Source organism: Sinocyclocheilus anshuiensis, unplaced genomic scaffold, assembly GCF_001515605.1.
Source record: "Sinocyclocheilus anshuiensis isolate Anshui unplaced genomic scaffold, SAMN03320099.WGS_v1.1 scaffold1674, whole genome shotgun sequence".
NCBI classification, from domain to species: Eukaryota; Metazoa; Chordata; class Actinopteri; order Cypriniformes; family Cyprinidae; genus Sinocyclocheilus; species Sinocyclocheilus anshuiensis.
This window is the reverse complement of record NW_015542430.1, coordinates 19,079-34,533: the sequence shown is the minus strand read 5'-3', so window position 1 is coordinate 34,533 and position 15,455 is coordinate 19,079. Positions and strand designations below refer to the sequence as shown.

At 40.3% G+C, this 15,455-nt stretch overlaps 1 long non-coding RNA gene across 1 annotated transcript in view; it reads right to left on the bottom strand.

The window, feature by feature from the left end:
• Nucleotides 1-15,239, bottom strand: part of LOC107693565 (uncharacterized) — a 75,065-nt gene extending 59,826 nt beyond the window's left edge. The window contains exons 1-2 of the long non-coding RNA XR_001634770.1: nt 15,105-15,239; nt 10,869-11,047 (exon numbers count right to left, since the gene is read on the bottom strand). This is a non-coding gene — a long non-coding RNA (uncharacterized LOC107693565). The remainder of the gene's footprint in view (nt 1-10,868; nt 11,048-15,104) is intronic.
• Nucleotides 15,240-15,455: the final 216 nt, after the last annotated feature.

The following is a 15,455-nucleotide window of genomic DNA, read 5'->3' as shown; positions in this document are numbered from 1 at the left end:
GGCTGTGAATCACTGTCTGTTCTCTTCAGGCTGACGCTGCCATCAGCAGCAGCACAAACACCTGTAACAAGTGCTCGAGGTCCGGAGTAAATCGCTGGGAGCTGGTGTGCTGCTGCTGCAAGGCATGCTGGGATGCGTTGACCTTTTCCTCAGATCATTATTAATACATGCAGGCCATTAGGAAAGGTTAATGAGTGAGAGGAAGGCCATATTCTCCGAATGCAAACAAGGGCCACAGAGCCTCGTAAACGCTGACTCCGCTGTGTGTGGAAACTTACACGTGTAAACGGTGAAGATGTGCTCAAACCACACCAGACGGATGAAACGCTTTCGTATTCATACACAAAACTCAGCAATAACACTTTATCTGTCTGTTTGTTTTTGACGATCACTCACATAAATCAATAAAAACAACAACAATTCTGTCATCTTTTATAGCTGCTAATATGTTGAAAAAGCCATCATTAAGCATGTGTCATGGAAATGCTCTTTTTTGGGGGGATATATAGTGGTTATTCACTGAAGAGATGAAAGAGCTGAGAGCTAAAGCCAGGGAAAGTTTCTCAGTTGTCTGTTCCTCACAGAGAGTTATCGAATGGCTTGAGACTGGAACTCAGGCGGTCGACACATGCGCTCTAGAAAGCTTCATCTTAGACCAGTGTCTGTGCTATTTTTCTCCAGAAGTTATGACCGATAAAAATGTCTTTCTACTCTTTTAAAATAAAGTTGCAGCAATCTCATAAAACTCTCACACAAGTGGCCATCTGTTGTTGTTTACGCTTTACAGCTAGGTTACAGTCTATGCTATTTTGTTGCAGTTGTTGTTCTGTCTCTTTCGTTTCGTTTTCTACTGTGAAACAGCGGCCCGGGCCAGTGCTGCCACCTTGTGGAACAACTGATTAGTGCAAAACAAATTCAATGCACATGTGCGACCTGCGCGTACACAGTAAAAAATTGGGTGGTGCGTGTACTATTCTGATGACGAAATTCGTGTCACTCACACTGTACGCATACGCTAGCATACACATAAAAAGTGAAGTATACTTTGGGCTTTAGGGCACATTCACACTTGGCAGGTATTGTTTGAACGTGTAATAGGTCAGAAAGCTCAGGCACACCTGGTTCTTCTCGTCATAGGAGCGATGTTGCCTGTACAGTTTGCAGCAGGCCTCCATGTGCAGCATAGGAATTCCTGTCGCTGTTTTGACTCCTTTACACATTTTATGCTCTTAGTGAGTTAAAAAAAATGGTCAAAATGCCACCGTATTTACATACATACAACGAGTGCCTTTACCCAGCACACGGCATTGTTTTGGATGTTCAGTAAGTTCTACCACAAAATATACACCATAAAAGCCGTGCAATCAGCTGTGATAGTATCCTTATAACTTTTATTTTGTATTTGAAGATTTATTGTCAAAAAGGGCAGTGTGAATGCGAAGCAAACCAGGACTACATGTATCAATTTATTTTTTTGGTCCAAAAGAACCAAGAGAACCAAACTACAAATGTAAACACACCCTTAGGATATAGTACTCATAAGATGTTTTACATTGTCTTTCTGGAGCTTCACAGATGTATGGTAAGCAGCAGCATAACATTTCTTCAAAATGGCAAAGAAATACAATAATACTGGTTTGAGGGGGTCAGGGGTTGAGGACATGATGGCTGAAATCTGTACCTCGAGCCTACAGTTGCAGAGGTCATCCTCCTTTATTTGCTTCCTATTACCATTATTTTACTTTAGGAGTTCGGTTTGTCTGAAATGGAGCGATTCTTCTCTCACCCCAAGTGCTAAACACATACACACCTGCCTTGATACAATATCTGAGAGGAGATAAATATATCAATATCCCAGGCCAGCAAGAGTCTTTGTTGATAAGCCACAGACGTCCACAGAGCTATCCGGGGATTGTGAAGGTTCTGCTGCCGTTTCATTTGGAGCAGATTGATGGGTTATTTCAGACTGAAACTCAAGAGCGTATACCTGTCTGTGCTCCTCATCCTCTACAGATTAAGACGGAAGGCATGCAAATGTTCTCACTTTTGACACACAAGGACCCCATTGATCCGACAGTCGCATGTCTCCGCAGACCAAGAAAGCCCACATTTTGCAAGCGTTTGCAGACGCCCTATCATCAGACACGTACAGCATCTGTCATTTACATGCCAGGCATGGTGCAAAGCGCATCAGCGTTCCTGAAGCCGAGACAAACGTTCAGCGAGGGTGAGACGGGCGCGTGTGCATGTGTGAGAGGAGTGTGAGCGCATGCCTCTATCCAGAAGCAGCCAGACGCGCCGCGACTCGACGGGACATCCTAACACCGCCAGCTGACGTGTTGCAGTTGTTTGTGAAGCACGAGAGAGTTAGGTGCGAAACAGATGTCAAAGTTGCTGAAATACAAAACGCGTTAACCTGTGACTGCTGACAGGCCTGCCTCACTGAGTTTATCAACGATGTGTTTGTGTTGCATAACTGGGAGAAAAGTCACACGCTGACCACTCATCCCGACTTAAATGATCGCTTGACCTCACCAGCCTTAAGCCCTTAACTGTCATCCCCCATTTTTTTAAATAGTAATTAAAGTGCACTATCCACGCGGGGGTTAACGACACCAAGCTGCGGCAGACGGAGACACTGAAGAGGGACTTCAGGAGCCTGATCGAGACGGTGCGCCGCACATCGCCCGCGACGACGATCATCATGTCAGGACCGCTTCCCACGTATCGACGAGGATGCTGCAGCCTGAAATTGAACTGCTGGTTTTGTCTGGTCAGAGGAGAACTGGCCCCCCGACTGAGCCTGGTTTCTCCCAAGGTTTTTTCTCCATTCTGTCACTGATGGAGTTTTGGTTCCTTGCCGCTGTCGCCTCTGGCTTGCTTAGTTGGGGACACTTCATTTCCAGCGATACCGTTGACTTGATTGCAAATGATTGCAAATATACTATTAAACTGAACTGAGCTGGATGATGACATCACTGAATTCAATGATGAACTGTCTATAACTGAAAAATGAGTGTTTACTATTGTCATTTTGCATTATTGACACACTATTTTCCTAATTAATGCTGTTCAGTTGCTTTGACACAATCTGTATTGTTAAAAGCGCTATATAAATAAAGGTGACTTGACTTGACTTGACTTGACTATCCAAACTTAAATTATAATTCATGAACACTTTGGAATACAAAGGAAAGGTTGGTCTGTTTTGTACCTATGGGCGCTGCAGAGATCGCACGCTCTGTATACGTGCATTGCGTATTCGGATTGATTACCATAGTATAACCAGTTTTACTATAAATACCATGGTTAAGCTATGGCTAGTATAACAAAACCATGGTTAATTTGTGGTTACTTTAGTTTAACTATTTTTTTAGTAGTTAAACTATCTATTTGTAGTTAAAACCATGTTTAATTTTCGTAAAGGTACATATGTTATTAAAACATTATGCAATTGAGTGCTGAATTTAAGGTGAGTAATCTAACCTGACGCTGACATTACAGTAGCCAGTCTTAACAGTTTACGTGATCTGGCTCTTGATTTTATTATTATTATTATTATTACTATTACTTTCTTTCTTGCATGTGGTTTTATTAAATGCACGTGGTAAGAGCGTCTACGGTAGTTCACGTTGGCCAAAACACAGAATAAAACGCGGCAATCACAGACATTCGCAATCGGACGAGATTAGATATCTCAGAGAATCACTGAGTTTGGCGAAAAACAGTAGGTCATTTGCTCTGGAATTATTACAGAGGTCGTGTGAGAAAAACACAGACATGGCAGATTCGAAGGGGATTAAAATACGTCTGTGAAACACAGACCTGTAAAACTAGTCCCGTCCGAATTGGGCCTTAGTTTGGTGTTTCTGTATGAAACTACAACAAATGTATTTTTGTGTTCCCATTTGCATTGCTATGATTTTACAAAAGAGGAAAACAATATTGAGATTGACAGTGGTCAACAGAGAGACAGATGCCAAATTTGCCATCACTAGAAAACAGCAGTGTTACTGTAATGTAATTCCAAGGTCGGAAAACAAAGTATAGTGTTAGAAATGTACCATGAAATTTTTAAAAATTAAACTAAACTAGATATCTGATGTAAATAACTGGAAATGCATCATCACAATCTCTTAAAATGTTCTTTGCATTCATTCCTGTCCTATGCGTGTTTTCAATTGAGAAACAAGTCTATAATATTGGGACATCAAATGTAACAGAAATATTTGATACATCATTAATATTTTACAAGCCACAAGAAGTTGTTACCATTTAATGTGCTGTATTGTATTGTACTGTATAATTCCTAACGGATTTGCTGACATGTTGTAAAAGCCTTTTCATGATGACAGTAAATAATCTCCATACTCAATCAACCAGTCTGAGATTTTTTGGTCCAGAAATAGCTTGTTATGTAAAGACATATCCTTCACACTATTCTGCTTCTGCCTTCATTCATCTAAAAACCATCAGTTTATCCACTATTAACGATCAATAGATTTTCTTTGTGTGCTTTCAAAGAAAAGACCAAACCATTATAAAACATCTGAGATGCTTCATATGTCTATTGGAGGAAAAGCGCGCCGCTCTCCTGCTGTACTTCAGTGACCTTTCTGTGAATGAGGTAACCGTGCAGGGATTTGTGCAACACTGCTCGTGCATGACCGCCGCTGGCCACCGGGGGCAGAGTCGCCCGCTTATTCTCCCGCTCAGCCGGGTCAGTGCTGTGAAACCCCGCGGAGGGCCAGCGGGTGCCATCTTCCCCCGTGTGGAGCGGAGCGTAATGAACCACCTGCCCTCGCCAGGGCTGTAAAAATGTCAGGAGGCAATCGCTGCCCTCCCAAAGTGCTTCGAGGCCCCTTCTTTAACCTAATGCGCCGCATCCAGCCTCCCTCGTCCGCAGGCTCACCTGAAACGGTTAAAAATGGCGTGAACTCGTGGCGCTTCTCGGCTCTCCACACAATGGCTCTCTTGCACCTGTCACTCAGTGCCACTCCTTCGCCATGTATAATTTATCACATTTAATTATTGCTCCACTGCTGACAGCAGCGCTCCTTCCAGTGCTGGAGAGCAGCTCATTGATTTTGTTGTCTGTTGCATCATTGACTGTTTTTACAGAGAGACAGACAAGGCGGTGGTTTTCACTTAAATTTGAATCTCTCAAATGATTTCAAAAGAATGTTTTAACTGATAGTAGTAGATTAAAACACACACACACAGAGTATCCTTTTAACCTCACTGAACAGGTTTTTCATCTGAGCTTCACCTGATGGAGAGTCTGAGACTGAGAGTCTGTTCAACACTCACAGGAGCTGCATATGAATTAATAATTGCGGTTTAAAGCTTAACCCAGTTATCAAGACATGATAACATGTCATATAAATACATGTCATTTTTTAAGTGATGACATAATAGGCCAAGCAGTAATAGGAAAACATGTATTGTATTGTATTTAATGTACTCTATCTGATTTCCAGACATGTTGTAAAAGCCTTTTAATGATGACAGAAAATAAGAAGTCTTGAGATTTTCTGAGAAATACCTCATGCAAAGAAATATCCATCACAACATTCTGCTTCTGCTTCTGTTCATTTATCAGAGTACATCTGACCATCAGTTTACATTTACATTCATGCATAAAACTTCAACTGTAAGTGACTTACAAAAGCAATTTGTCAAAAACCCAACAATATTCGTAATATACAATGCCACATTTATCCAAACAGCCTTAAGGCCGTGTGTCCACCAAAGCATTTATTCTTGAGGCTAGCAGTGTTTTTCACTTGCTTTCAATGGGAGCGCCACATATTAAAACATGGCAGCAGCGTGATGAGTGTCTAGACATTTAACGCTGAGCACTTGCCCTTTTTTCTGGTCATTTGAGAATTTTAAAATGTTAAACTTTGGGTAAAATGCAGCACTTATCTCTGCCACTTTTCACCCAGCCGTCCAATCACAGTGGAGGAGGGGCGGGACAAACATCGCCAACTGTCTAATTAAACAATGACTGAATAACAATGGAGAAGAAGTAAATATTGCTGGTCTCCAACTACCCGTGTCTGTAATAGATGACATCTCTGGACTACAACAATATTAATATGAAAATACATGCTTGGAGCAACATTTTACAGGAACAACTGGGTAACCAAGCAATCGTCACTATCGGCAGACATACTATCAGCAGTGTATGTCGCACGGTAAGCAGCATTGGTGAGCATGTAGAGCAGGAGGTGTTCAGACGTCCTGAGCACAGTCTACCAACATCTGCATCCTCTTTGCCATCATGGGATGATCCTCAAAGCAGGGCATTCATTCCTTCTTCTAAAAGCTGCAAGCTGTTTTCAATTTCGCGAAAAAAATATTTTTTGCATCTAGCAAGAATTCCAAGATTTCATGCTTTGTTTTAAAAGCACCTCATTCAGTCGGCACTCGGCAGATCGTCTCTGGCACTGTATCGAGTGTGTTAACACATTGTTTTGGCGTGGTTTGGGCTGTGAAGTCCATGGCTCATTTGGCCTAATGACAAACCTGCAGTCCTTGTGCAGCTCAAGCCCCAGCAGGAGATCTAGATTTAATGTGTCAAGCTCGGCCAAAATGCTTCCAAAAACCCGATTCCACTGGCAGCTTTCGCTTTTACAATAAACACTTGCTAACTTATATAGCTGACATTAAAGTCTGGCGAGCTCTTGAATCTCTAAGCGTTCCTAAATTACATACGGGATTAGGGCACATAATATAAGCAGATCGAGGAATGTTACTCTAGCACATCTCTGTTTTCAGCCAAAGCTTTCAAGACCAGATGAGGTTCCTTCGAGCTGAACCAAATCTGGGCTAAATGTGATGATGTGTTGGCTAAAAGTGACCTGCAAAACCAAAATGAAATCGAACCCGTTTAGCAGCCTCAAATAACAAAAGGCCAAAAGCTGAAATAAGCCTTATAATTGGCAGTCTTGCGTTCTGGACACACCTGAGTGGACTAACTGAAGCAGCGTGACCGCACTGACTAACATCATTACTATCACGCTGTTCGAAGGCGAGCGCGACAGAAATGACCTTAATGTGTCGTGAGAACGGATAGACAGACTGGAAAAGAGCAACGCATGTGTTTAAAGCTCTGGCGGGATAGACTGTCCCAGTGACCTCTGACCCTGCGATAGCCTCAGGCTGACGAGCAGCTCATGACGACGGCCGTCCAGAGCTCAAGTTAATTGTGCATGTGATGAGAGCATTTGGACTTCAAAAGGCCCATGCATGGGGAATTGAGTTTTACTGCACTGAGCTCAAACACACACGGCATACAGTACACACAAGGCTTCTGCTTAAATGCTTGAACATCAGGTTTCTAGACAAATATGAGTTAAGTCTACATATATAGGCATATGTCTACAAAGTACAGAAAATGCTTCTCACATATGTTCACAAGCATCCCAGGATTCACCACATGAAGTCGGTTAATGAATGCCCAAAGTGAATCTACACTAAGAAGAATCTCAAATATAAAAGAATGCATTTATTTATTTTAGAGTTCTCACTTTACTGTTAATCTAACATGTGGAAAACAGTCAGCAGTAGATGTGTCCAAGTGTCTACTGTAACAAATCATAATGATTTTAATGGTAAAAGAATGTAAAAATACTACAGTAAAAAGCTGTTAATTGGTTAACAGTAGGTTTTTTCAGCTGCTTACACACATTTTCAAAACTTTGCCTCTTTTTCTCAAAACTTTATACACAAATCCAAGAATTGCACACACAAAATGCAAAATGCCTCACACCAAAATGAAGCACTGCATTCAAAATATCACAAACACATCTCAAAAGCAAACATTTGCAAACACCTTTGCCATAATATTAATTCCAGTTAGATTTGTGTGTGTCTGTCAAAGGCTGAGAATTAGTGTGTGGTTTTGCAGATTTGGTGTGTGCTTCTGCTGTTTGAGTGTCAGCTTTCAGAAACTGTGTGACGAGTAAAGATTTTGTGTGCAAGCAGTTGAAAAAAACTGTAATCAAGTTATTGTGTAGCTTCTTTAAGGAAAACATTTTGAAATGAAAATGTCCCAAACTGTATATTTTTCTGCAGAAAAAAAAAGAAGATATTTTGCAGAATGATGGTAAACAGTTTTGGTCACCATTTGGGTACCATTGACTTTCACTGTATGGACAATAAAACAGACATTTCTCAAAATATCTTCTTTGATGTTTCACGTACGAGAGAAACTCTAACGGTTTGGGGGAGTAAATGATGACAGATTGATCATGTTTGGGTGTACTGTCCCTTTAAGATTATTCTCATGCATGATGTCATTTACTCTCCTCTGTTTCTCTCAGGCTGGTCACGTCTCAGGCTGGTCATTTAAGATCAGGAGGAGTCTGACACTGCTCAACGTTTATTCTGATGAAAAGTGACTAATCTGAGGTGTGTCAGACTGTAGACTGCTGATTCCCAATGCAAACAGTGAGCCGTGTAATACCACCTGTGCTTTCATCGCGACAGCGGTGTAGTTTAAGCATTTGTGCTCATTTGCATTACAGCACTGGAAATAGAAGCAATGCAGTTTTCCACAACACTTTGAACTGAAACAGCAAGAGAGTCAGACGAGTGATTCTCAAGCCTGATCCAGACACACCTGATGCAGGGCATGAGTAGAAGTGTGTGTGAGATGAAGAAGAAACAGGAGCAGGCGTGAGAAACCCTGGTCTACTGAAGCTGCAGTGCATCACGTGAACCACTGACCACAAACACACACAACACTCATTTTCTTTTACGTTTGCATGTCTTACTATCAGCTATGATTATTCTACTCTGTTAATTAAAAGGCTCTTTATATGCATATCCGCTAATTGTTTACAAGAAGCACACATGTAAGAGGCTGACATTTAGCTGAACATATACTTGTTTAATTAGTAACTCTTAGCCTGCATTTTAAAATCTTTATTTGAATGTGGCAACATTTTTATTTTTAAATCTTTATTTGAATATGGCAACATAATATTGCGATCTAAAATATTTCTATGAATAAATCTCTGACAAAGACTATCAGCCAATCACTGTGTGCATAGCTAATAAGCATGCTGACATCATCCATAGCAACCCCGCCCCCTTACTCTGAGCTTAAGACTCCTTTCTATTCCTTAGCTAAGAGTTTTCTCTTAAAACCTATTCACAACGCTGCTGACACAAACTTTTACTGCTATTTGGGTGAACTCTTATCAAATGTTTTGTGAATACAGGCCCAGATATATAGCACACGTCTGACCTGCCATCTACAGATGCGCTGTCAGATAAAAAAATAAATAAAATAAAACATGCAAAAGAGTGGTAATCTGTAACCTACCCTTAAGTTACTATTATGCACCTTTACAGGTACAAAGAAGTCATTTTGATGCAAGCTGTGGACAAGATGTTGAACTTCTAATTGTACAATTTTTCATGAAAATCAATTTTTTCACATATTCCTCCAACAGTCAGAGCAGAACATTTAACATTTCTGTGGTTTTTAATAAAGATCCAGCAAATGATACCGTTTGACACCAGACTGCAGCTTTGGATGCATCACTGTTAGACCGAGCCTAATCTCAAAAACAGACGATCAGTAGAAATTTGACTTGGTTAACTTTAGTCTTTTCACATAAACCTGCCAATGCACCGTTTATTTGCAGGACTGCACTGATTTGCTTTGTTTTATTTTTAACTTTCATAATAAAATGCAATAATGACAAAGAACAAACCCACAATCAAATATGAGCGTTTGACCATTGTGAGCACAAAGGGAAATCATGCTTTCTGGATACAGCGTAGTGTTCAGACAGATACACTGAGAACTCATTCCAGTGGCTGTGAGAACCCAGGGACACTGGCAGGCCAATTGGTAAGCTTTCCCAAAGCACATTCATACGCAGAAGAGACTGTGAACTGAGAACGAGAGAGACTGTACGAGCCACAGGACTGACATCAGACTCCATCTGCTTACTGAATAATGCGGATGAAAGGAACAGGTTAGAGAACAGAAGAAAAGAGAGAAATCGTCTCTACAACGCAACATTTCCTCTAAATCCTTATGCTACATGTGAAGTGTGAATGAAACTCTGAGCACTTGATTTCAATGGATTAAATCTGTAAAAACGTATCCTTTCATCCTCAGAGCAGCTGTGAACTCTCCTCTGAGGCTGCAGCACACATCAGACGCTCTGTGTGCTTGTGTCTGCTTTTCTCTGCATTACTTCATTTCAGAGCTGCGACCTCCAGCGTGGACAGAACGTGCGGTGGGCGGGGCCTGCCTGGCGTGCCATTGGCTCGTACGCGTTTGATTGGCTGCCAATGACATCATAGCGGAGAGACGCCGTGAGGCGGGATGCTCGGCTGCTCCCGACGCAGTCTGAGCTCACTCGATCCTGGACTCTGGTGAAGAGTTAGAGGAAGATGATGGGATGACTCATCCCAAACTTTCATTTGATAAAGAAGAGGGGTGCAGTGCGGCTCTGCGTGTTTCCCGCGGATGCAGTGCGCTGTCCAGCTCCACACTTGCTGAAGAAACACACACACACACACACACACACACACTGAGGCTTTCGATCACGCCTGACTGACAGGTGCAGCACTCGAGTGACGTCATCGCGAACCCCTGCGCAATTGTGTCGAGGAAGAGTGGCATTGATCCGGACACGTCTGATTGCATTAGAGTAACGCTATTATGACTTTAATTAATGATACAAACAGACATTAGTACATTATGCAGTGCTCATTCGTGTACATCCAAATGCACGTTTTAAAATAAGTAGTTCTCTATATTAACATTTGGAGACGTTGTGAATTATATAAAAAAAAAATAATTACAATTAAATGCGTTTTAAATGTAGGGCACTTACCTTTTGTTTGTCCATGGTGTCTATACGTTGAAAGTAATCATTCTCATTATGAATAGTCCAATAATCCCGAAGGACAGTAATAATATTCCACAGTGAAAAATAATCATTAAATAAATCCTTCAAAGGGCGTCCGTTGAAAGCAGAAGTTATCCAGTACTCGCAGACCCGTGCATGCTGGCCTAGAACAGAAAACATGCGGGTTTAAGTGTAACAAATAAATCATTTAAGTATTGTTTGGCTTCATGCACAGTGAAAATGCTAACTATTAAAAAGCGTTTAATAAACATGTCTCACAGTCTCCAAATCTTTGCAGGCAGGACAGGCCCACTTGCCTTTTGAGACACAATAATTCGAGCTGAAAATTATTTGGGGATTAAACAATTAATCACAATTTAAAATAAAATACATTTTTGTATTTGTTGTACATTTTTAATTATTCACCTGTGCACATCGAATGCATTGGGTTGTAGAAGCGAAAGATGGAGAGAACTCTTAAATAAAATAAATCCACATTTCTATGAAAGATGTGATAACTTAGTTAAGAAAGTAAACTAACTTCGGGTCTCCAGAGGAACTGGGCAAAGGTCCGTATCAAGATTAGCGCGTATTTTAGGAGAACAAGGACGTCAAAATTGAAATAAAAAGTCAAACGATCGCTTCAGAAATACTATGAGCTGTTCTGCGTGGAAAGTTGTCTTTAGAGGTCCCATTTCTGGCGTAAAAGTTATGTTAAAAAATATGTATTTCAATAAGGAGTGATGGACCTCTTACCTCATATGGTGAATTATTGAATTTTTCTTTTTACTTTTCTTTTTTCTCTTTAGCAAACTTTTTAAACACTCAACACAGTTCACTGCAATATCAGGTGTCTGAGAAATCAAAGTTAAGCAGAGGAATTGTGTGGCGTGTCCTCACACTGTGTGTTCGGCAGCTGCAGAACAAAGAGACTGCATCGTGTCTTTCGAAGTTCTGCAACAAAGGACTGTTGTACCTGTTGCTCTTTCACACAATCTGAACATTATGCATCCACCTCACGCTCACAAATCAACGCAGATGGCACCAAAAAGCATTGCATTTAATAGTGAACGATTTAATTAGGACATTAAAAGCACAAGTATGCTGCATTAATCAGTACGTATTCATGCGCAGATAATTGGAGATATCAACCTCGCGATTAACTACTACATCATCCGGAAGATTAAACAGAGCAATGCCTAGAGCTTCTCCTGAAACAAACTCGTCTTTCGTTTCATATTAATTGCGAAATACTTTGCGTGCGCAATTTTCGGTCAACTTCCTTCGCCAATCAACTTTTGACAGCTTTGTCTTCCTGCGCCATCCTTAGTCCCACATGAGCCAAAAGTAGAAAATAACTCTCAAGCTTTTTAGTTTCTCCCAAATACATCCTCTCGTTTTTTCCATCCACACTTTCTTCAGATCTCATCTTCATCTATAGTTTGAGCATCTCGAGTCGCCGCTGAACAAAGGACCGCTCCTTTGCGAGCTGACGCACCAACTCTTGCAGAACTTTTCCAGATACACATACACAGACGAAACCGATCTGAGCGCGACACAAGCTTAACCTGAGCGCGTGCCGATCACTCACCTGGGCGCTTCGCGAGGTCCTGGAAAACTATATATATATTTGCAGTAAATCGATGTAAACCATTGCATTTCATGGAGCTGTAATAACTTGTATTGAGACGCCCCATGAGGACGCACTTAAACTTTAGGATAAATAATAGCCCTATTTCTTAGCTGTGGTAATTTCCAGATCAAAACAAAAGGTTAGGGGTTCTTTTACTAAATATATAGGCTACGTGTATCGGATAAGTTAGTTAGAACAAGTAGCCTAAATAAAACTTGTGTTTTGTTTAAACGCCTATGCTAGGGGCATCAACAAACATTTATTTGTTTCTTTGTTTGTTTGTTTTCCGTGATATTATATTCAAATCCGACCCCCTGAATGTCATTATCGTGTTCACTGGTCAGAATAGGCCTAAGCCTGAGTCCCAGTCATCTCAATGACAAAAGTGTCCCAATACACCTGAATTCACCCTAAGCATGACCAAGTTCTGACATTTTACATTTAAATGCGATGATGTACGTTAATGCAATGAAATGTATTTAACTACGTTTAATGCATAATGTCAACCAACACGTTTTGCTGCACTGTTTGAGTGTCCTGATATATGTTAGGAAAATACGGTAATTTTAAATACAGTTCATTCAAATGTAATCTAATATATTATCAAATAATTATAAAATTAAGCTGCAGTGATAAGATCACAAATAGTGTACTGAAGTCAACAGCTAGAGCTCTGGTTTAATGTCATTTTCAAATCATTAATGCAAAGAAACCCCCAAAAATATAGTTAGTTGAGCATGTGATAAGCAGAGCTGGTAGTAACTGATCACACATCATCTGGATTACGTAATCAGACTCCAAAAAGCAAGAACTTGTAATTAGAGTAAATTACATTTTCAAATACTCACAAATCAGACTACAGTTAGTTTTTTATTGGTTACATATTAGTCACACAATTGCAATAAATTATTCATAATTCCTCATTTTCATCTTTTAAATTTCCCTTTCTAAAATAGCCTACCAGTTATATACACTCAGAAGATCCAGTTTTGTGGTCATTCACACAGAGACTAGCCATTAGTCAGGTGACCACTGATTTACATAAATGAGATTTTAAAATAAATATTGTAATAATTATGCATCACATTTGCATGTTGACATTGGTTAATGGTCACATGACATGCAGGTAAACATAAAATATTTAATCTTTTTTAGTGTTTTATTTTGATTCTTATTTTAAAATGATTTGTTTTCATTTTACATTTTTATGATTCAATTAATTGCTAGCTTTTCATTAAACTCACAAACCCCCTGCAGTTCCTTTACGAACCCCAGTTTGGGAAACATTGAGGTGATATTATGTTTAATGCACTTCATGTAGTTACAATGCCGAATGGAAAATATGTTCTTACTCTTTGCATTTTTATATCAGTATGGTACAAGATTATCCTATTTAAATCAATGTGATAAACGAGTTGTCAAAAGTAATAAAAAAAAAGTAGCCTATTATATTATCTAAAATATGTAATGTAATGAATTATGTTACTGACTACAATTTTTTTTCCTGTAATTAGGAGTCAGTAACGAATTACCCAGCTCTGGTGATAAAGCACGCCTGCGTGAGCCTGTGTGAGGAACTGAATTCATTCATCCACTCAACATCACTGACAGCAGATCATGCTTGAAATGAGTTTGAGTCGCATGTGTGTTCCAGAGTTTCAAGAGGAAGGCGTGCAGTTTCTGAGCAAAGTCCGACTAAATATAACACAATAAAGTTATTATGACTTAGAGAAGAGTTTTTAGTAAAGCATTTAATTCACATGTGGTTAACAGGAAAATCCAGATAGCTTAACACTGAGAAACTAGTAAGCTTAACTGATAATGTGTATTTAATGATAATATAGGAATTTGCAAACGACAATTGTTGAGTTCATTATGCAAAATATAAAAAGTGTAAGGTGTGTTCGGCAGCTGCAGAACAAAGAGACTGCATCGTGTCTTTCGAAGTTCTGCAACAAAGGACTGTTGTACCTGTTGCTCTTTCACACAATCTGAACATTATGCATCCACCTCACGCTCACAAATCATCGTAAATGGCACCAAAAAGCATTGCATCTAATACTAAACGATTTAATAAGAAGGCATTAAAAGCACAAGTATGCTGAATTAATCAGTATGTATTCATGCGCAGATAATTGGAGATATCAACCTCGCGATTAACTACTACATCATCCGGAAGATTAAACAGAGCAATGCCTAGAGCTTCTCCTGAAACAAACTCGTCTTTCGTTTCATATTAATTGCGAAATACTTTGCGTGCGCAATTTTCGGTCAACTTCCTTCGCCAATCAACTTTTGACAGCTTTGTCTTCCTGCGCCATCCTTAGTCCCACATGAGCCAAAAGTGGAAAATAACTCTCAAGCTTTTTAGTTTCTCCCAAATACATCCTCTCGTTTTTTCCATCCACACTTTCTTCAGATCTCATCTTCATCTATAGTTTGAGCATCTCGAGTCGCCGCTGAACAAAGGACCGCTCCTTTGCGAGCTGACGCACCAACTCTTGCAGAACTTTTCCAGATACACATCCACAGACGAAACCGATCTGAGCGCGACACAAGCTTAACCTGAGCGTGTGCCGATCACTCACCTGGGCGCTTCGCGAGGTCCTGGAAAACTTTCCCTGCATGTTTGGGTTGTGTTGATGGTCTCTTTGTCTACACGTGTGAAGGGGTTCTTGGCCGCGCCTTGTTCCTTTCAGTTCGAGTCCCGCCCTCTACATACAACTAAATATCAACACAGAGAGCAACTCACTGGAGCGCTCGCGCGTTGTAAATGTAATGTATTTTACAAACACGGAGACACCGCGAAGAGCGTTTGTTTCTTTTACAAGTCAGTCGTGTTCTCCAAGGGTTTGTGCCACTGAAGGTTTCTCTGTGCACAAGGACGTGTCTGCTTTGCTGATATTTTACCCAAAAAACTGAATGGATTATGACTTTTT